Here is a 26,611-nt window from a genome sequence, read left to right on the forward strand (position 1 = left end):
CTTGATTGGCTACATCTGCAGAGAGGAGGGGCGGGGCATGTTTTTATTTACTCTGACTAATGTAAAATCTTTAGCATAGAACTTTGGGCATTCAGGACTTACGTATGACCCATAGCTGCTGCTTCTCTGCGGAGAAAGAAAATCATGTTTAATAGCTTTGTTAGAAGTTGTTGCTTGTCCCGACCTTGTTGCTGTGGAGTCTGTCCCAATCTGTGTGTGTTTAAGAAAGAAGGGGAAACGGGCTGGGAACAAAATTGTGTTCTGGTCTCTTCCTCAAACATCTTTTGTTTTTTTTTTTTTTTTGAAAACTCTGAAAACCTTTTGAAAGCTGCCTTGATTAGCTTCCACACCCGCGCCCCCCTGCCCTCCGCCCCCAGCACAGAGGGAGATGCTAGTTTGTGGCTCCAGATGAGAGAAAGAGGGGAGCCTCAACTCTCATGGGACAGCTCGGCTACTCAGTCATCCAAACCCAAGAGACTTTGCATAAATTGGAGGTGCCCTGGAAGGGGACCAGCAGCTTTTTGAGGTCTTTACCCATCGCTAATTCTGGCTCCAGCTGGACTCTGGCTCCAGTGATGAAAGGGGCTGAATGCAGCGGGCTTTGGTGAGCGTTTTGGATAGGATCTATTCAGTCTGCGTTTACTCCCCCTGCATGATGGGGTTTCCATGGCAACAGGTGCATGTTTCAGTGTGTTGCATGTGGAGGGGCTGTACCTTATAGTCTCCCCTTGTCAGGAAAGTCTGGTCATGTGCCACTTCCTTTCTGCTTGTCAGAACGGGCTCCACCATGAGTTGGTCTCCTCTCTTTCCATGTGCTATGCAGAGACAAATGCCTGAGGCCAGTGTCCAAGATCCTAAACCACAGATCCCACTGGAGACATAGGAGAATGGAGTCGGCTCCAAAGACATTTGGCAAGATTGTGGCAGATCAGAAATTGAGGCCCAGGCCCCTTTCCTGCTCTCACTTGGCTCTCAGCCTTGGCTGGATTTTGAGAGCTGTCAGATGAAAAGACCATCTAGATATTGTCCATTGCGATTCTGCTTCAAGAGGTGCAGTTCATGAGGCAGTGGTACAAAAGAGGACTCCCTGCATGACCCTGGAATAATTGTCCTCCATGATGTCTCTTAGTTGTTTGAAAAACCTGAGCAGAGTTCCTGTTGTGGCTCAGCTTGTTATGAACTCGACTAGTATCCATGAGGATGTGGGTTCAATCCCTGGCCTCGATTAATGGGTTAAGAATCCGACGTTGCCATGAAGTGTGGCATTGGTGACAGACACAGCTGGGGGATCTGGCATTGCTATGGCTGTGGTATAGGCTGGCAGTTGCAGTTTCATTTCAACCCCTAGCCCAGGAACTTCCATATGCCACAGGTGCAGCCCTGAAAAAAAACAAAACAAAACAAAAACAAATAACTGAGAGTTGGTTGTTTGCAAATAGTTCCTGGGATCCTAGAATCATAATCAAGGGGAATCTAATTTAATATCGCTATTATAGGAGAAACATCTTTCTTTCTTCTCCTGTTTCCACTCATCACAGATCACAAAATAGGACTCTCTGTCATCTAAAAATTTTCAAGGGGAGTTCGTGTGGTTGCTCAGTGGTTAACAAACCTGACTAGCATCCATGAAGATGCAGGTTCATTCCCTGCCCTCACTTAGTGGGTTAAGGATCTGGTGTTGCTATGGCTATGGCATAGGCCGGCAGCTATAGCTCCAATTCAACTCTTATCCTGGGAACCTCCATATGAGGGTCCCTTAAAAAAAAAAAAAAAAAAAAGGAAGTTTCAAGGAGAAAGAATCAGTGCTTCTTTCCAGCCCCTTTACTTACTCAACCCCACAGGAGAATGTACCTTTTCTGGTAGTGACAAGGGTCTGACTTCCCTTCCATCTTTCTCCATAGGGTGGGTCTATACGTCAAAGACCGTGTAACAGGTCTTAGTTTCTCATGCGTCTTGGTGCCTGCCCTCTATACTAGACTCCAATTTCGATTTCTTTATTGTCCAGTTCAGGAATTTCATTTGTCAGTAGTTAAAATTCAGAGTCGGAAAATCTGTAGCCCTTATAACAGTTCTGATCCTTTGATGCATTATTGCTTCACTTGTAGAATAATCAGAGTTTTGATTTAGTTATTGAACCTTGAGAATTGAGAAAGTGTACCATCAAATTCCAAATTTCCAATTTCTCTTGGAAAACTGGCAACATGGGCGTCTACATGGCAATAATCAATAGGAGATAGCCAACTTTGTCCCTCTAGCGGGGGCTGTTCTTTCCAGTTTGCCAGAGTACCCTCCATGCCCACCTCACATATTTACAGTATCTGTCACCACAGTGGGTATTTGAGTGTATGACTCCTACTGACATGGAGTATGTGGCTGATTCTCTGTAGGGTTCCTATGTTAAAGTTCATGTGACATGTGACCTGTCCTTTGGTGTGTCTCGGTGGGGAGGACAGAATGCCAGGACGTCTCTCCTGACTGGCTGGGTTAGGGCTTTGCAGAACCAGCATCTCTATGTCGTGGTGCAGAGGTCTAATTTTAATTCCAGATGTCTGGGCACTGCAGAGATGGCAGGAAAGAGGAGGTGAGCTGCTTCACGTGGGAAGAGCAGAGAAAATAGTACTTGAGTTGGGTTCTGGAGAATGAGTAGGATTTTACGAGGCAAAGAAGGAGAGAGGCTCTTTGAGCTGAAGGGTCATCATGCAGAGGGGAAAAAAGGCAATTATGAAGCACATAAAACTTTTAAAGACTATAAATATTTTGGTATGCCAAAAATGCAAGAAGTGGGAGAGGGAGCTGGGAGATAGAGGGGGGGACCAGGTAACAAAGCGTCTCTGTGGTCAATGGAAACCTACTGAAAGATGACTTTTAGTGGAAACCTATTGAAAGATAACCATCAATTAAAAATAAAGTAATTGTTCAGTTACTTCTTATTTGAAAGGCCTGAAACATTAAGATGAACTTCTTTGCCTTCTGTCTAATCCTTATGCCCTTGTTATCTACCTAGGGCTACTTAATCTTGTTACTCTTGATATTTTGAGCTGGGTAATTTCTTGGCAGGGGGTGGCTGTTCTGTGCACCCCGGTCTCCACCTGCCTCATGCCAGTAGTACCATCCCTCCTCCCAACAGTTTTGATAACCACCAGTGTTCTTTAGACATTGCCAGTGTAGTCTGGGAGCAAAGTTGCTCCCGGTTGAGCACCAGTGACCTAGCAGAAACAAGCATCATCCATTTGTTTAAGAAGTTCATGACCTATTTCTATACATTTATGTGTATTTACCATGTTCCGTTCATTTTTCTGTTTCTGTTGTTTACCTTTTCACATATGCACTATTTTGTCAGGACATACCCTGTTTTTATTTTTCACAAATACTTCTATATGCATCAATTTTTAACTTGCTTATTTTACATACCTTTGTGTTTTGGGATACTTATGTACATGCTGCTATGTAGGAAGCTGTCCATTTTTTGTGTGACATACTATTTTGCAGTAGGGATATATATAGCACAGTTTATTTATCTGTGTTGATGTTATTAGACTTTTAGTTTGTTTTTCTTTCTTTTTTCTTTTTTGTATTTCAAACAATCTGTTGATGCATGTCCTAACATATTACCTCATGTATACAGAAATCTGTATCAGGAAGACAAGGCAGCCTTGCTGTTATTCATCTCCAAAATGACTAAACCATTAACTAGACTCTTTGTGCTTCTTAGAGAAATGCTTCTTTTCTGTTGGAAACAACCCTAAAGGGAAAGGAAAAGGGGGGGGGCAAGAAAGAGAAGGGAGGAGGAGAGAGTAAGAGCGAAGAAAACAAAGAGGGGTTTCCTGACCACTCCAGTGATTGGAGCTGAGCATTAGTTCAGAAAGAAAGTGGGGTTTTTTTGTTTTGTTTTGTTTTGTTTGTTTTTGGTGAGAAGATGAATAGCACGACAGGGTATTTCAGATGTCAAAGGAGACATCCTGGCACAGAATTAGGGAGAGAGAAAGATGAAGCTTCCAGATTTGTTTCCCAAAGCTTCTCAGGACATTGCCCCTCACCCTCTGATTTTACCCACAGCCAAAACCAAACTACCTCTCATATTCCTTATCCCAAAGAAACATATCGCTTTAATTCCTGCTGAATTATCTGGGGTGTGTTTTATATTTTGAAGAAAATTTTCCTGTGCTTTTAATAGACCCCTTCCTTCATGGGCTGATAGGCAGACATGGGGCTGGACTCCTCCGTGGGAAATTAGTTCATAACCTTGTCCTTGTTCATCTCACTGCATTAGCGGGTGTTCAGTTATCTGATGGCCTCCTCTGTAATTTATCCAAAGGGAGGAGGGCCAGAGCCCTTGGGATTACTCAGTTCTGTCCTGGGAGAAGCTGAAGCTGAAGGTTCCCATTCTGCATGTGCCCCCAACATGCCTGATCAGCAACCTCCCTCCGTCCTTCAAGACCTGGCTTCCCCTGGGGAAGATTTTAACCTCTTTGCTCTCGTGAATCACTCACTTCCTTGATGCCTTTCCAACCTCAGCACCTCCTTCTCTCTCCCCTCCATAATACCTACTGTATACCTACTGTTACCTTAAGATTTCTAAAACTTCCTCTCCTACATACTTGACCATTTCTTGGGTCAAGACCATAATACTTCAAGGGCAAGGCTATATCTAGGGCAGCCCCAGGTTTCCAACTCTTTGTACAGTGTTGCCTTCCATTCATCAGTGAGCCACAAAGCCTGCCCAAACTCATGACCTGGAAAAAAGGACATCACCTTGCAATGGGAGGAGCCACAAATTTCATGGTGCAAAGGAGCCTGGATACAGGGAGGGAATTATTGCAGCTATTTTTATAAACAATCTATGCAAGGCAGTTTTATTAAAATTAAAAATGCATATATTCTGTGACCCAACAATTTCAGTTTTATCTATCTGAGAGAAAATTTACACACATGCATAAGGAAATATATGTTAGAACATTTATTGCAAATTTGTTTGAAAATAAAAACTCTACTATGTTCACTAACATAAACATAGAGGTACTGTGATGTGTACATACGACAGCATACTATATCATATTTTTTTAAAAAACTGACACCTTCCTCTGTACCATCATGCTTAGATAGCCCAAGTACTAAGACATGTGAAATTAAGCAAGTTAAAAATCAATGAATAAACATAAAAGAACATATGTGGAAAAGATAAAAAGAATATGTATTGTTGGTAAATACATGTACAGGTAAATATATAGAAATAAGTCCATGGACTTCTATAGCAAATAGATAACACTGGATTCTGCTAGGTTTGTGGTTCTCAACTGGGAGTGATTTTACCCTCAGGGGATGCTTGGCAATGTCTGCAGACATTTTTCGGTTGTTGTGATTGAGGAGACAAATTATACTACTAGTCTGGAGCAGGTGGAGGTCAAGAATGCTGCTAAGCATCCCCCAGTGCCTGGGACAGCCACCTCCAGCAAAGAATGACCCAGACCCAAATGTCCATAGTACCAAGGTGGAGAAGCCCTGCTATTCTAGGTAGACAAAGACATGATGTTTTTGATCTTCCCAAAGAAAACATAATTGTGAATTACTTTGGTGATTACAAATTGACTCAAAATTAACCTTCCATAGGTTTCCATTGACCATGGAGGACTGTTTGTGACCTGAACTCTGCCTTGGTTTTCATACCACATCCTACATTTTTGGCATACAAAAATATTTATAATCCTTCCAAGTCTCATGTATTTCATAATGTTCTTTATTTCACATGATGTTCTGAGCTCCATATATCTGGAGTGTCTGTTTTACATTACTACTTGGGTGCCTAATAAGTAGGCCAAAGTTAAGCTTAACAGCATAGCCCTCCTGATTTCTATAAGCCCCAAACTTGCTTGCCAAGCAGTCTTTTCCTTTATCAGGACTTCATATCTCTCTCCTCGTGGTTGCTCATTTTCCTTACTTCCCACATCCACTCCATCAGCAGAACCTGGCAGCTCTACCAGCAGATTATATCCTGCACTGAACATATCTGACAACCTCCTGTCACTTTTCTGTCTCCCTAAGTAAGCCATCTTTGTAGCTTTCCTAAGCCATAGAAAGGGACCAGGGAGGGTGAAGGGGACTGGTGCCACATGGCCAGGAAAGCAGATGATGGGAAGTGAGAACAGAACTGAGGGAAGTATATTCTCTAAGAGAGTGTCAGAGAGGACCAGAATATGGAAATATGCCCTTTTTTTGGTAATAGAAGAAAATGTTAAATTAGAAGGAAGAAAAGAAGGCAGCCAGCTGAGTTTTGAGGGAACTTTTCCAAGCTGAGTTTGCATGTGGTAATCAGACCTTGTGAGCAGGGTTTAGTCAGAGGGCACAACAGCCCTTTGTTAGTGGGGCCATATGGGGTTTGCCATGGCAACAGAGGGGGCTGTTCAATGTTCTTGAGGAGGAAGAGAGCAGGAATGGTTCCACTCAGTGAATAGACTGGGAAGCCAGTCCTGGTTGGAACTTGGGTTACAGTCTCATCCAATAATGGGTTTAAGTGGAAGGATGGTTAAGTTTGATGAGTCCTGAAGTTTGAGACAGAGAGACTAGTATACATTCCAGTCTCAACCTACACTAAATGTTTGAACTTACTAAATATCTGAAAGTCACATTTTCTTTATCTAGAAAATAGATTGAATAATTTCTGGCTAATTTCTGTTCAACATTGTACCAAAAATCCTAGCTAGAGCAATTAGAAAATAAAAGACATAAAAGGCATCCAAATCAGAAAGAAAGAGGTAGAAGTGCCCCCATTTGGAGACCATGTAATCATTTATGTAGAAAACCCTAAACACTCAACAGAAAAACTATTGGAACTAATGGATAAATCCATTCAAGATGCAGGATGCAAAATCAAATCATTGGTATCTCTGTATACAAACAATAAAGTATAGAAAAGGAAATGATGAAAATACCCCCAATTACAATAGAAATGATGAGAATAAAATATTTAGAAAGAAACTTACCAAAGAGGTAAGAGATTTGTACACTGAAATTCTAATACATTAATGAAAGGAATTAAAGAAGATACAGATAAGTGAAAACCTATCCCATGTTCATGCATTAGAAGAATTAATATTGTTAAAATGTCTATACTACAGATTTAATAAAACCTCTATCAAAATCTCAGTGACCTTTTCTACAGAAATAGAAGAGGAGTTCCCGTCGTGGCGCAGTGGTTAATGCATCCGACTAGGAACCATGAGGTTGCGGGTTCGGTCCCTGCCCTTGCTCAGTGGGTTAACGATCCGGCGTTGCCGTGAGCTGTGGTGTAGGTTGCAGACGTGGCTCGGACCCCACGTTGCTGTGGCTCTGGTATAGGCCAGTGGCTGCAGCTCCGATTGGACCCCTAGCCTGGGAACCTCCATATGCCATGGGAGCGGCCCAAGAAACAGCAAAAAGACAAAAAATAAAAATAAAATAAAATAAAATATTTGCTTTAAAAAAAAAAGGAAATAGAAGAAAATAGTCCTAAAATTCATAAGGAACTACAAAATACCCAGAATAGTAAAAACAATGTTGGACAAGAAGAACAAAACCAGAGATATCACTCTGCCTGATTTCAAAATATACTACAAAGCTACAGTAATCAAAACAGTATGATACAGGAATAACAGTAGACATACTGATCAATAGAACAGCATAGAGAGCCCAGAAATAAACCCACACATCTATGGTCAACTGATCTTTGACAAGGGTGCCAAGGACACGTAATGAGGAAATGATGATCTCTTTAATAGAGAGTGTTGATGAAACCAAGTATCCATTTTGCTTAAGAGTGAAATTGGTTCCTTACCTCACAACATATACAAGAATAAACTCAAAATGGGTTAAAACCTTAAATGTAAGACCTAAAACTATATATACTGCTGGAAAAAAAACAGGGAAAAAGGTTTTGACATTGGTCTGGGGAATGACTTTTTTGGTTATGATCCCCAAAGCATTGGTGATAAAAGCACAAATAGACAAGTAAGATTGACTAAAACTGAAAAAACCTCCTGCTCAGTGAGGAAAACAATGAAGAAAATGAAGAGACAACTTACATAATGGGAGAAAATATTTACAAACCATATAACTTATATGGGCTCAATATCTAAAACATGTAAGGGAGTCACTCAATAACACTTTTTTTTTTGGTCTTTTTGCCTTTTCTAGGGCTGCTTCCTGCGGCATATGGAGGTTCCTAGGCTAGGAGTCTAATCGGAGATGTAGCCACTGGCCTGTGCCAGAGCCACACCAACACGGCATCCGAGCTGCGTCTGCAACCGACACCACAGCTCACAACAACACCGGATTGTTAACCCACTGAGCAAGGGCAGGGACCGAACCCGCAACCTCATGGTTCCTAGTCGGATTCGTTAACCACTGTGCCATGAAGAGAACTCCAATAACACACTTATTTTTAAAAGTATATTTGTGTGATTCATTGAGATACAATTGACATACCAAAAAATTCTTCCTTTTAAGTACACCATTCAGTGATTTTTAATATATTTATAAAGTTGTGAAACCGTCATTACTATCTATTTCTGGAAGATTTACACTGGCACAAAGGGAATTCTGCACACATTAGCAGTCAATTCCACATCCTCTTCTCCCAGCCCTTGACAATCCAGTAATTTGTTTTCTCTCTCTATAGATTTGCCTATTGTGGATGTTTTATACAAATGGAACCATGTGGTATGTGTCCTTTTGCGTCTGGCTTCTTTAACTTACCCTGATATTTTCAAGGTTTATCCACATCATAGAATATAGTGGTACTTCAATGCTTGTTCACAACTCAATAATGTTCCATCCTATGAAAACATGTTCATGCAAAAACTTGTAGGCAGATGTTTATAGCACAAGTCATAACAACCAAAAGATGAAACAACCCGGTGTTGTGCAATTAATGAATGGATTTTTAAATTTATGGAGCTGGGAGCTCCCTAATAGCAGGAACTGGATCTTATTCAGTGTTTTATACATAACAGGTGTTAGGTGAATGTTTGGTCAGTTAAGAGATAAATGAATGACTACTAATACTAGGATAATGTGAAATAATTAACCATTATCTTAATTATGATGGTGATAATACTGAGAATGATGGAAATTACTGCTTGATTGAGCTTGGTTAGGTTTCTGACTCTCTTTGAATTTTAGTTCCTTTGTTAATAATAGAGGGCTAAGGGCAAAAGTTAAAATGAGATCAGGGATGTGATCATTTTTCCTGGATGTAAACCTAATTCCTACCCTTTTTTGCCAGGCCTGCCATATATGTTTAAACAACAGACAATCACCATGAACTTAAGGAAGGTACCAATAACCAAGATTAAAGGACTCACTGCTCAAAAATTTCTTTGTATCAAGTAAAATTCCATTTCTTTTGGAGCTGAAACTGCACTTGTTCTTCTGAATAGTATAAAATTAGCTATAACATGTTTATGAATATCTGAGGAAAGGTTAAGGTTGAGGCTCAGGTATTTTAGGATTTTAATGTTTGTTTCATGTTTTCTCAGCTTCAGTAAAAATCACTCCTTCTCAGGCTCCCTAAGGCAGGGCTGTATTTTTATTATCATGTCTTCAGTGACAAGCTGAGGGATTGGCATTTAGAAGGTGCTTCATTAATGTTTTGCATATGGCACTGTAGATGGTATTTGATATAAAAAGGTGTCAGAACTGATTTCCAGACTCTGTGTCAACACACAGGAACCTAGTGCTCCATAGATTTCACCCCAAATACCAGCAACAGTGAATTGGAATAGATCCATCGAAGGAAATTGTGCCTTGCAGACACGGCCTGTTTCCAAGTCTAAGCTTTTTGGAAAAGGGTATGACCTTGTGCAGGCAGGCTGTCCCCTACTGCACAATGCTAAGGCCTTTCAGAGACTCCATGGTCCAGGCTCCGAGTTTGCTGCAGAAGAAAGTCATGTCATGGGAAATCAAATACAGAACCCGTAGCCTTTCACAGAGGGACACAAGCAGATTATTTGTGGTGGAGACAGAGACAGTCATTTGAGCCCAGTATCTCCAGACTTAAAAAATAAAATCTAGCCAGTCTTTGTGGCTGAGCCCCAGAGAAACTATCCTCAGAGCCAGCTGGCTGATGGGAATGAGAAGACTAATTTCATCTGTAAAATGATAGGCCTGGAAGAGATAATGACCACTCTCCCCTCTCCCAGCTCTGCCCATGGTTTCTGTGAGAAACCCCTCTGCAGGGGCTGTGGGATCCCAGTGTACCCAGGGCCTGGGAGTCTGGAGAGGTCCACCCGGGTGCATGGGGATCCTGCTGGGGGGTTTCTGACTTTTCCCTGCAGCGTGTGCATCCAACTCCTGGCTCTTTCTACATCCCAGTCCTCTGCTGTGCTCACTCATGCTTTCCCACAGCCCATGTGTGGTACCTACACAACTGAGATGCTGAGCCTTAGGAAGGAAGGCTCTTATCCACACTCTGGGTTCTGGAGGCATCACTGCCACTGATGTGTTTCTAAAACAGAAATCTGACATCCTCTGTGAATTCGTCCATAGCACCAATTGCTTTGGATTAAAGTCCAAATCCTTGTTGCCTCACCTAGGACCCTGGAACGTAGATCCCAGGCAACCCTACTTCCTCCCTCAGCTGGACTGGGTGATCTTGTTGCCTTTCTTTTGATGTTCTTTCATATCAACCATGTCCCCTTGCATCTGAAATCTTTGCATATACAATTGACCTTTGAACATGGAGTTGAACCGTGCAGGTCCACTTGTAGGCAGAATTTTTTGCATAAATACAGTAGCTGTACTTTCATTTATAGATCTTTAAATTAACTAAGTGTGGTTTGATTAGAGCTCACAGTATTTGAATCAAAAGAACCTTGGGTTTGAGTCCTGATTCTATCCAAACTGAGTTTTCTGCCCTTGAGTGGGTCATTTATCGATTTTGTTGTTTTTGAGGCAGAGGTAGTAGATTTTTGACTGCTTGTGGTTGTAGGGTTGACCCAACCCCCTTATTGTTCATGGGTCACCTGTATTGCTTTTTATGCTCTCATAAGAACTAGAGTGATCTTTAAATATGTAAATCAGATCACAGTTCTCCCCTGCTAAAATGTCCAGTGGCTGTCACACTTAGAGTATAATTCAGACATCTGACTGTCTCCTGCATGGTTTTACAAGAGCTGGCGCTGCCCTCCTTCTTATTTCCTGTCTTCTTCTTGCTCCCTATGACAGCCATGGTCACCTTCTTTATGTGCCCAGAACATGCCAGGCTCACTCTGAATTCAAGGCCTTGGTGCTAGTGCTTCTCTATACTCACATGTTGGTCATCCATGGGGTTGCCTGGCTGGACTCTGCTCCAAACTTCAGCTGGAATGGAACTTCCTCGGGGTGGTCTTCTACCACCATCACATCTGAAATTGCTCCTTTCCATCATGGATCACTTCCTGATGTTTTGTTAATTATTTATTGCTGGAAGATTGTAAGATCCAAGACCTTGTCTGTCATGCTCAATACCGCACCCTCAGTTTTTAGCATTTTAGAGAACATTTTAGGCTCTCAGGATTTGTTTGTTGAGTGAAGGAATGGACCTCTCTCATCATCCTTTCCCTTCTTTCACGTGTCTAACTTCTCTGTATCCCTCAGCTCCACACTTAGATGTCACTTCCTCCAAGAAGCATTGGATGATGCTGAAGTTGGGCTGGGTGGCCCTCTTCTGTGTTCCCTTAGCAGTTGTTACTTCTGGAAACAGAATACTTAAGATACTGAAGTCTCATTGCCTCTCAACTTGTCATTCTTCTCTTGACCTGTCCATTGCCATGTGCCCATACTTAGCTTACCTGTGAGCAGTTCAGTGGCTTTAAAAACTCAGAATAAACTTTAATAAACTGTTTATTCTTTTGGTAAAACTATGTCGTGCTTTCTGGGTAGTCATTCTGCTATCCTCTGGATTAATTCACTCAAGGATAAGAATGGGGAACTACTTGGGGTTGCTGGACCCGATTCCATTGTGTGTGTATTGCAGGGCTTCCCACAGAACTGGAAACAATTCTTGGACACCAACAGAGTGTCCAAGAATTCAGCTCAATTCTGATCCTGTCTGCCTAGAGATGGCATCTGATTTCACAGGGCAAGTTCAGTCCTAGGAGGCTGCTCTCCTCTCCATTTCAGAAACCAAGTTGTTACCTGTATTTCTGACCAACTAGCTACAGACAGTGGGCTCTCATGATCCCTTCCTTTGACATCAGATACTAGTCTCAAGTCCAAGTTGCCACCTGTGCTTCTGACCAACTGGATATAAATCTGAGGTTCCCACAACTCCCTCCTCAGGTTTAATTTGCCAGAACAGATCACAGAACTCAAGAGGAACATTTTACTTACTAGATTATCAGTTTCTTATAAAAAGATATAGCTCAGGAGCAGCCAGATGGAAGAGGTGTATCAGGCAAAGCATGGTGAAAAGGTATGAAACTTCCATGTCCTTTTTTTTTTTTTTCTGTCTTTTTAGGGTCACACCTGTGGCATAGGGAGGTTCCCAGGCTAGGGGTCGAATTGGAGCTGTAGCTGCCAGCCAAAACCACAGCCACAGCAATGCCAGATCCAAGCCACATCTGTGACCTATACCACAGTTCACGGCAATGCCAGATCCTTAACCTGCTGAGCGAGGCCAGGGATCGAACTTGCATCCTCATAGATACTAGTCAGATTTGTTTCCGCTGAGCCACGATGGGAACTCCCTTCCATGCCTTTTGTAGCACACCATTCTCCTCAAATCCCCACGTGCTTCCCAACCTGGAAGCTTGCTGAATGCCATCCTTCTTGGGTTTTTAATGGAGGCTTCAGTATGTAGACATGATTGACTCATTGAACTCTAGCTCCTCTCCCTTCTCAGGAGGTCATGGAGGTGAAACTGCTTTCCAACACTCTAATCATGTGGTCGGTCCTCCTGGCAACCATCCCTCCACCTTAGATGCTTTCCAGAAATCACCTGACTCACACAACAAAAGACACCTTTATGCTCTCATCACTTAGGAAATTCCAAGGGCTTAGGAGCTCTGTGCCAGGAATGAAGACGAAGATCAAATACATATTTCTTATTATAAACTACAATATCATAGGGAGCCTTAACAGAGTACCTGCTAAGTGCTGGTGTTTTACTTACATTTTCTCCAGTTTTCTCCCAAAACCGTCAATGGGAGTAAATGCTGACTCCATTCTATGGGTGTGGGAATTGAGAGAACAGAGACTTGGTCATGTGACAAGACGGAAGTAACCTTCTGTCCTCACTCTCCATTTCCTCTTCCTTTCAACATCCATACTTGACACAGTGTGGAACGTGCCGCTAGCATCCCCGGAGAGGATTTTATTGTCTGTCTTCAAATGAACAGCTTCCCTTTCCCTTTCCCTTCCTCCTTTCTGGGAGGTCACGGTCTGACGTCTAACCTCGCAAGTGGAAGAGACCCCAAGGCTCGAGTTCCAGGTACCCTCCAGGGAGCAGCTGATGGAAGCCAGTGTTATGACCTGGCTAAGCCCCAATGTCGATCTGCCCCCTTCTCTGAGATCACCCCCATCTGACCCCATCAGTGTGTCCTAGCTACCTGACTCTGCAGATGGTTAGATAAGAAAGGAAATGGAGAGACATTCATGACTGGTTGGTAGTAATTTGTTTTTGGGGGAAAAAAAAAAAAAGGTATTGGATGAAATCCTCAGTGCACTGGTGCCAGGTTCTTTCCACTCTGGCACGTAGGTAGCTGGCGGGGCTGATGACTTCTCTCCATTTGCAGTTACTCCAGGCTTGGTGATTACCTGCTCGGTGAGTTAGTTCCTTTGCTCCTTGATATGCTGCCCGGTCTTGCTAAGTCACCTATCAGCCTCTCTTTGCATCCTCAGAGCTCACTGCATGGGACTCAGAGTGGGGACTGCAGCCAAAATTACTCGGGCAACTGAAAGCTCTCCATCGTAGACAGGTGAAAGCTGGACTTCCCTGCGTGAATCAGCTGCTTTGTCTCCTGTCAGGCCTCCTGTGGAAAGCTTGGAGTCTTTATTACTTCAGCCTTAGTGAGTGAACACTTTTCCATGCACCATTTATCAGGGCTATCCTCATCTTCCTCAGAGGCCACCCTTTGGTGGTTACACATGGTCCCTCTCCTTTCTCATCCTTGATGGGGACATATGAAAGAGGCCCTCAGATGATGTCAGGACACCCAGCTTGGGGACCCAGTCTTGCTATAAACTTCCTGGGTGACCTTGGGAAAGTCATTCCACCTCTTTGAGCATCAGCTTACTGAGCCATTGAGTGGTTCAGCTATGCAGTGTTGTGCCATGTAATCTTATCTCGAAAGTACCTCTGGCTTTTTAATTTTGTGATTTTCAAGCCACTCTGAACTGACAGAGGATGGTGCCTGCCATATATTAAACAAGTTTCAAAACAGTTATCAGAGTATCCCATGTTTGTTTAAATACATATGTCTGCATACTATGCATTGTTTTGGTAATTTAAAATAACCAATTATAAGCAATCTTTTGTAAATTTATCATTCCACTAAATAATCAACTCATTCAAAGGCTGCTTTGAGTGCCTACTTGATATCAGACATTTGGGACAGAGAGATTAAAAAACAGGGTCACTGTCCTGTAGGAGTCAAAAGTCTAGGGAGCTTAATGGGACCCTATGATTTATTTTTAAAAGATTCTCACAAAGTAATGGCTCTGAGTTGAGGCTGGCCTGTCTCCATGTCTGATACATGGAAAGGGCACTGAAGCTCCTTTTCTCAGGACAAAGAATGTATTGTTCACATTTTCTTCTTTAGTTCTCCCATTGAACTTGCCCTTCCTAAACTCCTGCCCAACCCTGAGTTTGTGCCAGTCGTTTAAGACTAAATGATAGAGCATCTTCTTCCCCCTTTCCACCTCCTCACCCCCCATTTTCTCCCAACTCTCTCTAACCAGGCTCTTGTCCCCTCCATTCCTCTGAAAATTTTCTTGTCAATGTTACAGTGCTGTAGATGCTTCCTTCCACAAAGGACAAAAATGCACATTTGCACCAAGGTCAAGTGGTAGATGGACTATGAGGTCCATCTGATGCTTTCCTCATGGGTCTTTCAGACTGTAAGGTGGCTCTTTAGTGCTGTACACATGACCTCCAGTCTCTGTTTTTACTGTCAGCCTCACCTCTACTTTGTTGTCTCTGGATTCAGTGTCCCCTTAGTGTGTCTTTCTCACAACCACACTATCCTTTTCTTGTCCAAGCAGAAAACTCCTACTCATCTTTGTAATGGACACCCTTCTGTCTTATCCCCTCCACCTTTTTGGGTGTTTGGTTTTCCTCTATTCCCTCTTCCCAGAGTACCTTGATCTCCCTTAGGAGAATTATGTCTCCCCTATTGTGGGCAGGAATGCTCTGCTGGTTCCTTCATCTCACTGACGTGGTCCAGTCATGGAATGGGCTTCAACCCACTTTAGGCCAAATGGACTTTCTCTCCAGGAGAATGTATGAAGTGCATGGATTCTTTCATTCCAGCAGTGGTTCCGGGTCCCTATATCAGGCAATTTTAGCCTCTATCTATTCCAGTGTCTCTTTTTTAGCCTTCTCTCCTGACCTTAGAGCTTACTCTTCCACTCCTGACATCTATGTGCTTCTTGAGACTGTCATCCAAAATTTCTGCTTCTGGTTTCTGCTTCTTACAGTGGAAAAGCAGCTGCAATAACAAGGTTGATACATCTTTCAAGGCTCAGATGGGCCGTGACCTTCCCTGCAAAGTTCACAGGCTTCCTCCTTTGTCGTTCCTTGGCCACGTGTTGCTCTAGCAGTGTCCTCTCCTGTGGTGTTATAAGTGACCTCTCCTCCCCTTAGAGGCTTCTATGGGGTAGAGATCATAGATCATTCAAAGTTGGGTCCGTAGAGCCTGAGACACTTTATCCAGCTTACCGTTGGGATGCAGATCAAGTTTGTTGAAGGGTAAATGAAGGATCAGAACCCTTGCACCTACAGGGCTAGTACATTCTCTCTTCTTTTTGACACAGATGACAATGTGACAGAATAGCTTCCTTTTGAAGAAGTTAGCACTTTATTTTTTATAGAATTGCCCTTGTCAGAGATTTGACAATGTTACATTTGAAGATATGAACACCCTTTGTATCCATCAGGTTCCAGCCGTGAAAATGGAAAGTGCATCATGAATTTCAAGTAGAGGGATTTAGTATAGGAAATTGACTACATGTGTGTTAGAAAGCCAACCTAGCAAACAGGATGTGAGATAATCCAGAAATTTGTAGCTGCAGGAAGGAACTACTGTCCCTTGAGCAGGGAGAACAAAAATGGAAAGATAGTGTTAGGAGAGTTGAGGGACAAGGAGAAGGATGCCTGCAGGGCTGGGGTGGGGGTGGGCAGTGTTTTACGACTGGTACATCAACCTCTGGGCAGTCAGTGCTCAGACACCTGGGGAGGTGCCCCAAGGCTGGCATTCAGACCTCAGTGAGGGTACACTGTGGCCAGTGCCAGAACTTTGCAAGTGTGAACTGAACGCTTGATCTCAAGGTGGCAAGCCAGCTGGTGCTGGTACCTCTAACCGGGCATCTCAAGGGGGGGTACCGGGAGTGTGGAAGGAGGCTGAGGCTGGAACCTCAGCTGTCTTGCTTCTCCATCTGGAAATAGAAAGAATCTTCTTCATTCTGCTGCCTTTTAGCCTTCTGCCAGTTCTTCGTGCCAGGGACCCCTCCTGGGAAGCGTGGCAGTGAGGAGTCTGGGACATGTAGTTTGAAGACTCCCAGCTCCAGACTCACAGAGTGTACATGAGGCTGGAGAGCCTTGGGGCTGAGAGACACTGGGTAAATAACTGACATAGACTCTTCCAGTAAAGAGAGACTAAGCCGAATTGGCCTCCAAGGTAGTGCGGCAAAATACAGCCTTCCTATTTTGTAACCCATTTCCAGCATGGTTCCCAATAACTCTTAAGTAAGAAATTGCAGCTTGGGATAGGGCTTTTGTGGAAAATTCTGATGCCAATGTGAAAAGCGGCTCCAAATCCAAGCATTCCTGCCAGCCCCGACACATGGAGCCCATGATTTATCCTAGCTTTCCCTTATTCTACCTCCTTCTGCAGAACCTGCTTCCAAGAACATCTTCTGGGCCAGATGCCCCCATGGCACAGACACTTGGGAACATAGCCATTTACTACAAAGCCTGCTGCTCCTCCGACCACCCTGCCAAACCCTTTGCTGTACGCAGCCACACCCTGTTCCTGCAGGCTTGCATCTCTCCACGTGTCACCGCCCCACGTGTCACCACCCCTTCCTTGGAAAGAGAATGCCATGACTTGATACATTACATCTCCAGACTCAGTTGTTTTCCTCTTCATTTTCCATTGCTTTTGCTCATCCCTTAATTCTTTCTTTCTTTTTCTTTTTCTTTCTTTCTTTTTTTTTGCTTTTGTTGGGCTGCACCTGCAGCACATGAAAGTTTCCAGGCTAGGGGTCAAATCAGAGCTGCAGCTGCCAGCCTATACCATAGCCACAGCAAAGCCATATCTGAGCCGCATCTGCAACCTACCCCGCAGCTCCCAGCAACGCTAGATCCTTTAACTGACTGAGCAAGGCCAGGGATCAAACCTGCATCCTCATGGATACTAGTCAGGTTCTTAACCCACTGAGCCCCAACGAGAGCCCCCACTCATCTCTTAATTCTGATGGAGGGTGGAGGTCCCTGGATCTCTCCCTAACTCATACACTGTTCTCCTAGGATCCTACTATGTAAAGAGCACCCTGTTATAATAGTGACAGTGAAATTTTATACGGCCACTACAATCTCATTGACCCACTGTTAGGAGGAGAAATAGGCTTTTGGGTTCAAGTACTCATATTTAAATCCTGACTCTAACTCGAAAAAAAATGTAACTACTTAATTCCTCTGAGCCTGAGGATCCTCTATTTTAGGAAGGCTAATAACTATGTCTGAAGGTTGGCAGGAATATCTCATGACTCAAACTATGACGTGCTGTGTCTGGCACATAGTAGGACAGGGTAAATCTCAGCTCTCTTTCTTCAGAGAAAGGTGTTTTTCTTTTCCACTTATGGAGAGAGAGGACAAAGCACTGCATCAGCCTGACCTAAGACATATAGATTTTATAATAAAAAAAAAACTTTAAGAGAAAGATCTGGGCAATGCTATGTGGAGAATTACTTATCTGTTCCTATAGGAAGATGGGAGTGATGTTATCATCAGATGAGTTCTGACTGTGGACTTGACCTCCCTTCCCCAAGTTCACCTTGCTTCTGGAAGGAGACTTCTGTTCCTTGTCCCTGTCTTTTATTTGTATGTGGTAAGAAGGGGGATAAGGAGGCTGGCAGCAAAGTCACAGGGCAGGGACAATCTGAGGTATTCCTGGGAAAGAATGACAGATTAGAGGACTAGGAAAGTAGCTCTGAGTCACACTACGCCAATCCTTGAATGCCCTCCGAAGGAGTGTAGAATTTTACTTCTTAGGCAAGGGAAAGTCAAAACCAGAGAGGGTAAAAATTAGAGAACTTTGTAAAATGGATTTGACATTTTATCTATAAAAGCTCTTACTTAGGGAATGACAGGCAAAGAGATTCATAAAAATTCAAGTCCTAGGGAGATTTTTCTTTGGCAATTCTTTTTTTTTCTCCCAAATGACTTTAGGAAAGATATATAAAGTAAGTGCCAGAGGCTGAGGTGTTCCTGTCACTTTCTTTTTTCCATTCATGTAGAACATGATTTGCCACTGCTTCGAACACAGGAGAGGTTTCACCAATGGACTGACTGCAATTCTCTGTGAAGGAGGTGAGCTGGCTCTTACCATGGGTTTATTTTGTTAGAAGCCTTTGGATCATTGCTGCCCTTTAAGAGAGTTAACATTCTGGCTGAGAAGACAGATGCAAAAAGAGACCAGGACAATCAAGAGATAAACATAATGAGAAGGGCCGGCAAGTATTGCATCCTCAAGCTGGGGCTTGTAGGGCTTCGGGGAAAACTTTGGGGAAACACTACATACAGCATCAGAGAGGAATAGCTAAAGGATGAGGAGGCATCAACCATGTGGAGGAAGAGCCTGAAGGAGAATGGTTGGTCCAGGTAGAGGAACAACCTGGGCAGGAGGACAGACATGAGAAACACCATCTTTCACGAGGGGAGACCACAGGCCATCTGTGATGGAGAGGCTAATGAGGCAGAGAGTCGGTGGGGAGGGGGGAGCTGAGCAGGTGAGGTGGGACCAGAAGGAAGAGGGTCTTGTATGTTAGGCCATGAACTTGCATACTTCAGATGAACTTATCTGAATTATCCTTATGCTTCATCTGAACTTATCCTTCAGATGATGGGGGATGGGAAGGAGCACTGATCAGGATAGACAATCTGTAGAATTAACATTTCATCTACTCTAGTGGCTGCATGAGGGAGGGAACAAGAGATACCAGATGGGAGGTATCAGTATTCTGGGTAGGCACAGGCAGTGGGCTCTGAGCAGGTGCCAAGGGGAGGATGGAAACGGGATCTGGGGAGGTGGTGATTGACTCAGACAGGGAGATGAGCCGTCCCTGATGTTGAACTACCATGACTGGCAGGTGTTGCTACCAAATGCAAAATGGGTTAGAGGGGGACACGTGCCGGGTTGCCACTTTGGGGGATGATGATATGCTGAGCTCTAGAAACACTGAGCTTGAGGAGCCTGAAAACTCACCCTTCCAGCTGATCAATTACTAGCTATTTGACCTTGGGTAAATGATTTAATCTCCTGAGCCTCAACTTCCTCATCGCACTTAAGGATGGGAAAGTAAGTTGTTTTCAGGCAAAGATTAATTTGCCCAAGAAGCTCAAGGTGTTGCTTATATCAAACTCTGCCGTTATACCTTCTTCCCATTAATGAGAAGGAAACAAATGAACAAGCTTCTGTCCTAAAAGTTGTCGTAATGTTCCTTTCTGAGCCAAGACCCTGCTTCTGTGGGTCCTCCTAAGCCTTGGAAAATCCCCCACCTGTGGGACTGCCCCCGGATTTCATGTGTGTCGTGGGTGATGTTCTTCACGTTCCTGCTGAGAATCCACATGGAAAAATTCAGAAACCTTGAGAAATAAAGGTGATCCAGGAAGAACTTTGAAATGTGTGAAAGCTGTGAAATAATCTTTGTTTTATGTTTGTTCCTCTCCTACCATACTTCCAAAGATTTTTTTTTTTTTTTTGTCTTTTTGCTATTTTTTTGGGCCACTTCCATGGCATATGGAGGTTCCCAGGCTAGGGGTCTAATCGGAGCTGTAGCCGCTGGCCTATGCCAGAGCCACAGCAACGCGGGATCCGAGCCGCGTCTGCAACCTACACCATAGCTCACGGCAACGCCGGATCGTTAACCCACTGAGCAAGGGCAGGGATCGAACCCGCAACCTCATGGTTCCTAGTCGGATTCGTTAACCGCTGCGCCATGACGGGAACTCCCTTCCAAAGATTTTGAAATTCATTTCACCCTTAAGTATTGTGTCTTTTTATGTCGCAATGTACATTTTTCATCTCTGCAAAAGTCATCTTTTTTTGAACCCAAAGATTGTGTGTGTGTTCATCTTTTTTGAACCCAAAGATTGTGTGTGTGTGTGTGTGTGTATTTTAGCGGCAGGACAGAAAGGGGGACAGTCCCTAACCCCCAGACCAAATTTCCTTCTAGTAAGCCATAAAATAAACAAGTATTACCACCCTCACCGCATGGGCTCCTGGAACAAAAAAGGATTTTCGTGTGATGGGTTGAACTTTTGCTATGAACTGCAAAGGAGCATATATTTTAAACTTGGCTTCTGAGGTTGATGCAGGGAGCTTTCTTGTCCTTCTCTAAGAAGGTTCAGATGGCCATCCTTTGCAGGCTCCTAAAGGCACAAAGCTGTGTCTGAGTATGAATCTCATCTTCTTCAAGGATAAGGATAGATTGGTTATTCAAAGAGTCTTGCTGTGCACCATTCCCATTCCTCACTCCAAAACAATCTCTAAAGGACTGGACATACAGTAAGTGTGCATTAACGCTGTGTTAAATGGATATATAAGAAGGCATTAGCCTGAGATTGTGAAGATTGGGGTTTAAAGCCTGGCATGGCAGGCTACCATCTACAGGGAAAGGGAGTCTTGGGTTCCCATTTAGAATAAAGCCCTTTAAGTTGGTTAAATCAGGATTCAGATCCTGGTTCCATGCCTGCCTAGCCAAGTGTGGGGAGAATTGGGGTCAACCTTTAAAAACTCTGTGTGCTTCAATAGGCTCCCGTGGGTGCGCCTGAGGACACTGGGTTTGAATCCCGATTCTGTCACTTCCTATCTGGAGGACTTTGGCAGTTTACTTGAATGCCTTGCTTTTCTCCTCTGCAAAATATAAAAGCTAGTTGGTACCTGTTGTTATGAGTTTGATATGAGGATTTAAGACATAATATACACAAAGCCCTAAGAGTAGAGCTTGGCATATGATAAACACTCTGTATGTGTTAACTATTATTCTATTATTTTTATTATTCTACCCCGAACTGTGCTCTCCTAACTCTGAGAATGCAGGTTTTTTTTCCCTAGGGAGAGGTTCCATAGCATTTGACATCTTGGGGGTGGTGTCAGGATGGTCATTGAGCCTCAACCACCCTGAGTTTCAGCTTCCACACGTGTCAGTGAGATAATGCCCCCCTCCCTTCTCTCTATATATAGCGTAAGTTTTAGTGGGCCTACAATAAGATCACGGATGTGAAAACACTTAGCTAACTCTCAAATGCTCCATAAATGGGAGTTTATTACTTGGAATCCTTTCTGCTGCAAGTGACAAAGACCCAACTGAAAGCAGCGTCTGCCAAGAAAGAGGATTTGCTGGCTCTTACAGCTGGATTCTAGGGTAGCTCACAGTCCCAAAAGAAGAATTTGGGGAACCCAAACCGATGCTGCTTACAACCTGAATACACAGTTTGCACCTGTATGTCATCTCTGATGGCTGAATTCTCTCCCTCTCCATGGAGACCTTTTGCATATAATGAGGAAGATGGAAACAGGAGACCAGCTTCATATTGTTCCAGTATTCTGAGCCAGCAAAAAGAGAATAATCTCCCAGTAATCTCCTGGATGTCCACTTTAAGGGAGAATTCTGATTGACGTTGATTTCATCCCTTGTCTAACCTTGGGCCAATCAGTGGATATAAGGGAATGGATAACTAAGATTGTTCAGGTTTGGTCACAACCCAGAAACAGAACTAATAAGAAATATACGTCTATATAGAAAGAGAGATTTAAAAGTAAATGGCCAATTATGGAAGTTATCAAGTCCCGTGATCTACAAAGTCAGTCAACAAGCTGGAGACCCAAGAGGGCTGATGGTGTAATTTGAGTCCAGTTCTGAAACCCTGAGAGTCAGGAGAGGTGATGGCATAGTTCTAATCCAAAAGTCAGCAGGGTCATAACCAAGAAAAGCCAGTTTCAAGTCAAGTCTGAAGACAGAAAAAGCAATTGTCCCAGTTCAGTGGAAGTCAGGCTGGGAAAATTCTCTTACTTGGGGAGAGTTAGCTTATTTGTTTTTTTTTTTTGTTGTTTTTTTTTTTTTTTTTCCAGACCTTCAACTGATGGGACAAGGCCCACCCACATTAGGCAGAACAATTTTTTTTTTTTTTTTTGTCGTTTTAGGGCCGTACCCATAGCATATGGAGGTTCCCAGGCTAGGGGTCCAATCGGAGCTGTAACTGCCCACCTACACCACAGGCATAGCAACATCAGATCTGAGTGGCATCTGTGACCTACACCACAGCCCACGGCAACACCGAATCCTTAACCTATTGAGCAAGGCCAAGGATCGAACCTGCATCTTCATGGATGCCAGTCAGATTCATTTCCGCTGAGCCACAATGAGAACTCCCAGGGAGAACAATTTGCTTTACTCATTCAACTGATTTAAATGGTCATCTCATCCAAAAGCACCCTCACAGAAACACCCTGGGTAATCTTTGCCTAAAGATCTGGGCATCTTGTGTCCTAGACAAGTTGATTCATAAAATTAACTGGCATAGATATATTACCAGAAGGAAAAAAGAGGAAGAAAGGTATTGAGCAGATTTTAAAAATAATAATACTGTCATAGACTATCACTATCAGTAGTAGTTTCTTTTAAGTTCTCTAGAGGGGACTACAGTGAGCCTTTTTGCTTCTGAAAACCTAGATTAATTATGCCCCAAACTCTTGACTACTTCTCAGTTTCTGGCAGAGATAGGTTACCAGGATAGAGATCCCATTAGAAGCTGTGTTGGCAGAAGAGAAATCCTACTAGTACAAGGTTCTCATCTTTGGAAATATTGACATTTGGGCTGGAAAATTTTTGTTGTGGGGGATTTTCCTGTGTAGGATGTTTACAGCATTCCTGACCTGTACCCACTAGATGCCAGTAACACCCAACCCCTTCCCCCTACTATCCACCTTGTGACAATCAAAAATGCCCTGGGGAGTTCCCGTTGTGGTGCCGAAATGAATCCGACTAGTGTCCAAGAGGATGCAGATTCGATCCCTGGCCTCGCTCGGTGGGCCAGGAATCTGGCATTGACATGAGCTGTGGTGTAGGTCACAGATGTGGCTTGGATCCCATGTTACTGTGGCTGTGGTGTAGGCCGGCAGCTGTAGATCCAATTCTACTCCTAGCCTGAGAACTTCCATATGCTGAGGGTGAGGCCCTTTAAAAAAATTAAAAATAGGACCTGGAGAACAAAACCTCCTCCCATCACTGGCTGTGAAGACTATGCTAATAGATCCCAGCTGAGAAGTAAGTCAGCCCTCTCTGTTCCTCACCCTTAATCCCAAACGTCGGAGGGAATGGTGGCATTCTCAGCTGGTTTTCCTTTATGACTTCCTTCATCCCCTCTATACACACCCTATTACACTGAAGCTCCCTGCCACTGAGACATTGAACAGTCATACTGTTGAAAGATAAAAAAAGAAAGAAAAAACAGAGGGTATCCCAAGCAAGATATTTGGGCATCTAGACCCCCTTCTGTTACTGATTTAGGGTATATGGCTGAGCATCTCATTTCTCTCCTGGCCTTGGTTTCCCATATTGGCAAAATTAGAAGAGTTCCTGTAATTTTCCCTGTTATGCTAACATGTTTGTGATTCAAACTGAGGAGATTTGAACTATGAGAAGGGAAATCACCATACAGAATTCATTTGTTGTGTGGCTACTTTATGGCTGAGATCCTTATTTTCCCATAAGCATCTCTTTTGCTTCTCGGAAGTGAAGACGGCACTGGGTTGGGAAGGGAGTCTTGGCAAAAGTGAGGACTCAAGATCCCACCTGTTAAGCTTAGGGAAACAGCATTGAGTGGAGAGATCATTCAGTGAGGCTGAAGCATAAGGTTAGTGAGGAACGATGGGGAGATGATGCAAAGCTTAGATGCCACAGTAACGGGCACAGCACCATTACCTAGAGTTGGGGTGGGTGTGATAGAATGCAGAGTTAAAAAAACCAACAACACGTATCTCTATCACTGGGCGGATTTTTTTTTTTAATTTTCATCTTTATGCTTGATATTTGGCTAGGAGAGTGAACTTAGCCAGATGCAATTTGGAGTAGACAACAGATTGTTGTTGCCTCTTTGTTTTTCTCATCAGAATTATATGGCACCAAATGGTGTCTCTATTGATGAGAAAACTGAAGCTCAAAAAGGAGGAATTATGAGCAGGGGACACATTGTGAGTTAGTGGCACTTCCGGGGCCTGTGACAAGCAGCCCAGTGTTGCTCCCACCCCAGCATCCCCAGGGACAAGGCACTATGTGAAAAAAAAGTATAGAAACACCTTTTCCTTTTCACACCAGATACTAGACTTCAATAAAGAAAGTCAAGTTGATGCTGGTTTTTCCATCTTCCTCTCCTCTGCCTCCCCATTCTTGGGGGAGTTTTCCACAAAATCTTATTCTTGCCATTTGTTCCTAGCTAGAGGCAGAGCAGAAGCTTATACTGGGGCCCAGAACAGAGCTCAGGGAGCAAATATACTCCCATCCCCCTCCCTTCCAGCTAAAGAAAAGCAAAAGAAAAGAAAGGCACCACTTGTGCTTTCATAATGGCCCTTCTGGCAGATAGAGATGAGAAGCTATATATAGCTTTTGAACAGTAGTGTTTCTACTTACCGTATTCATTTCTTGGGGCTGTCATAATGCATCATCACAAACTTGGTGGCTTCAGACAATAGGAGTGTGTCCTCTCCCAGTTCTGGAGGATAGGAGTGTGAAGTCAAGGTGGCAGCAGGGCTACATGCCCTCCAGGGGTTCCAGGGGACTCTACATTCCGAGTGCCTTCAGTTTCCTGTGGTTCCAGGCATTTCTTGGTCTGTGGCTGCATCATTCCAATCTTTACGTCTGTGGTCACCTCTCCCCTCCTCTGTGTGTCGCACCTGTCCCTGGAGTTCAGGCTCACCTAGGTAACCCTGGGTAATCTCCTTATCTCGACATCTTTAACTGAATTATATCTGTAAAACCTTTTTCCAAATAAGGTTACATTCACAGGTGCTGGATATGAGGCCATGCATATACGTTTGGGGGGCACCATCTTTTAGCCACCATGTCTGCGCTAATAGAACTGTACTCATTGTTCTATGTAAGCATCGTATCTCTTGGATTTCTCACAGGTCTTTGAGTTATGGATGAATATTCCCATTTTGCAGATGAAGAGGTGAAAAACTGCAGTGAGGTTATAAAAGGAAACATAGAAAGTGGCAGAGGTAGGGTGCACAGACTAGAGTAGTTTTTAATTGAATTTATATTCTTTCCCAGAACTTTGGATCTTCCTTCTAAGAGTTTGGTTACAGTGTCAGTTAACTGGTTGCAGTAAATAACTAGTTACAGTTATTTATTATCAATAAATTCATTTTAGGGAGAGGCCATGCCGAATAGGGAGCATCACCTATAGAGAACATATGTACTCACACACTAGGTTGCATGGTGGAGGGGTTCCCTCTAGGTTATTCTATTGGACCCAATTATTACTCTCATTTAAGAAATCTTGGTGGGTTTTTGTTGTTGTTGTTGTTTTTGTCTTTTTAGGGCTGCACTCGCAGCATATGGAGGTTCCCAGGCTAAGGGTTCAATTGGAGCTGTAGCCGATGGCCTATGCCACAGCCACTGCAACACCAGAACCAAGCCACATTTGTGACCTACGCCACAGCTCATAGCAATGCCAGATCCTTAACCCACTGAGCAAGGCCAGAGATCGAACTTGCATCCTCATGGATACTAGTCAGATTCATTTCCACTGAGCCACAACGGTAACTCCAAGAAATCTTGATTCAGGACATCGCATTGTGGCTCAGTGGTAATGAACCTGACTAGTAACCATGAGGATAGGGGTTCGATCCCTGGCCTCACTCAGTGGGTTAATGATCTGGTGTTGCCATGAGCTGTGGTGTAAGTCACAAATGTGGTTTGAATCTGGTGTTGCTGTGGCTGTGGCGTAGGCCGGTGGCTACAGCTCCAATTCAACCCGTAGCCTGGGAACTTCCATATGCCGTGGGTCTAGCCCTAAAAGGAAAATAAAATAAAATAAAATAATAAAATAAAATAAAATAAAATAAAAATAAAAAAATAAAATAAAAAAATATAGTCTTGATTTAATCCTTCAATCTGGCCCTGTCTCTGTTTATTTTGAATCGTTTTATCAAGTCTA

At 43.4% G+C, this 26,611-nt stretch overlaps 1 long non-coding RNA gene across 6 annotated transcripts in view; it reads left to right on the forward strand.

The window, feature by feature from the left end:
* Nucleotides 1-26,611, forward strand: part of LOC102161373 (uncharacterized) — a 358,117-nt gene that overhangs the window by 165,203 nt on the left and 166,303 nt on the right. The window contains exon 1 of one of the 6 annotated variants that reach the window (XR_014825964.1): nucleotides 18,648-18,760. The exons of the other annotated variants lie outside the window; for them this stretch is intronic. This is a non-coding gene — a long non-coding RNA (uncharacterized LOC102161373). Of the gene's footprint in view, nucleotides 1-18,647; nucleotides 18,761-26,611 lie in introns of those variants that run through there. 6 annotated transcript variants of the gene reach the window in all.

This window comes from Sus scrofa, chromosome 1 (assembly GCF_054392235.1).
Source record: "Sus scrofa isolate SSC_HxYL_T2T_F1_AM1 chromosome 1, Sscrofa_HxYL_maternal_Yorkshire_Landrace_v2.0, whole genome shotgun sequence".
Taxonomy (NCBI): Eukaryota; Metazoa; Chordata; class Mammalia; order Artiodactyla; family Suidae; genus Sus; species Sus scrofa.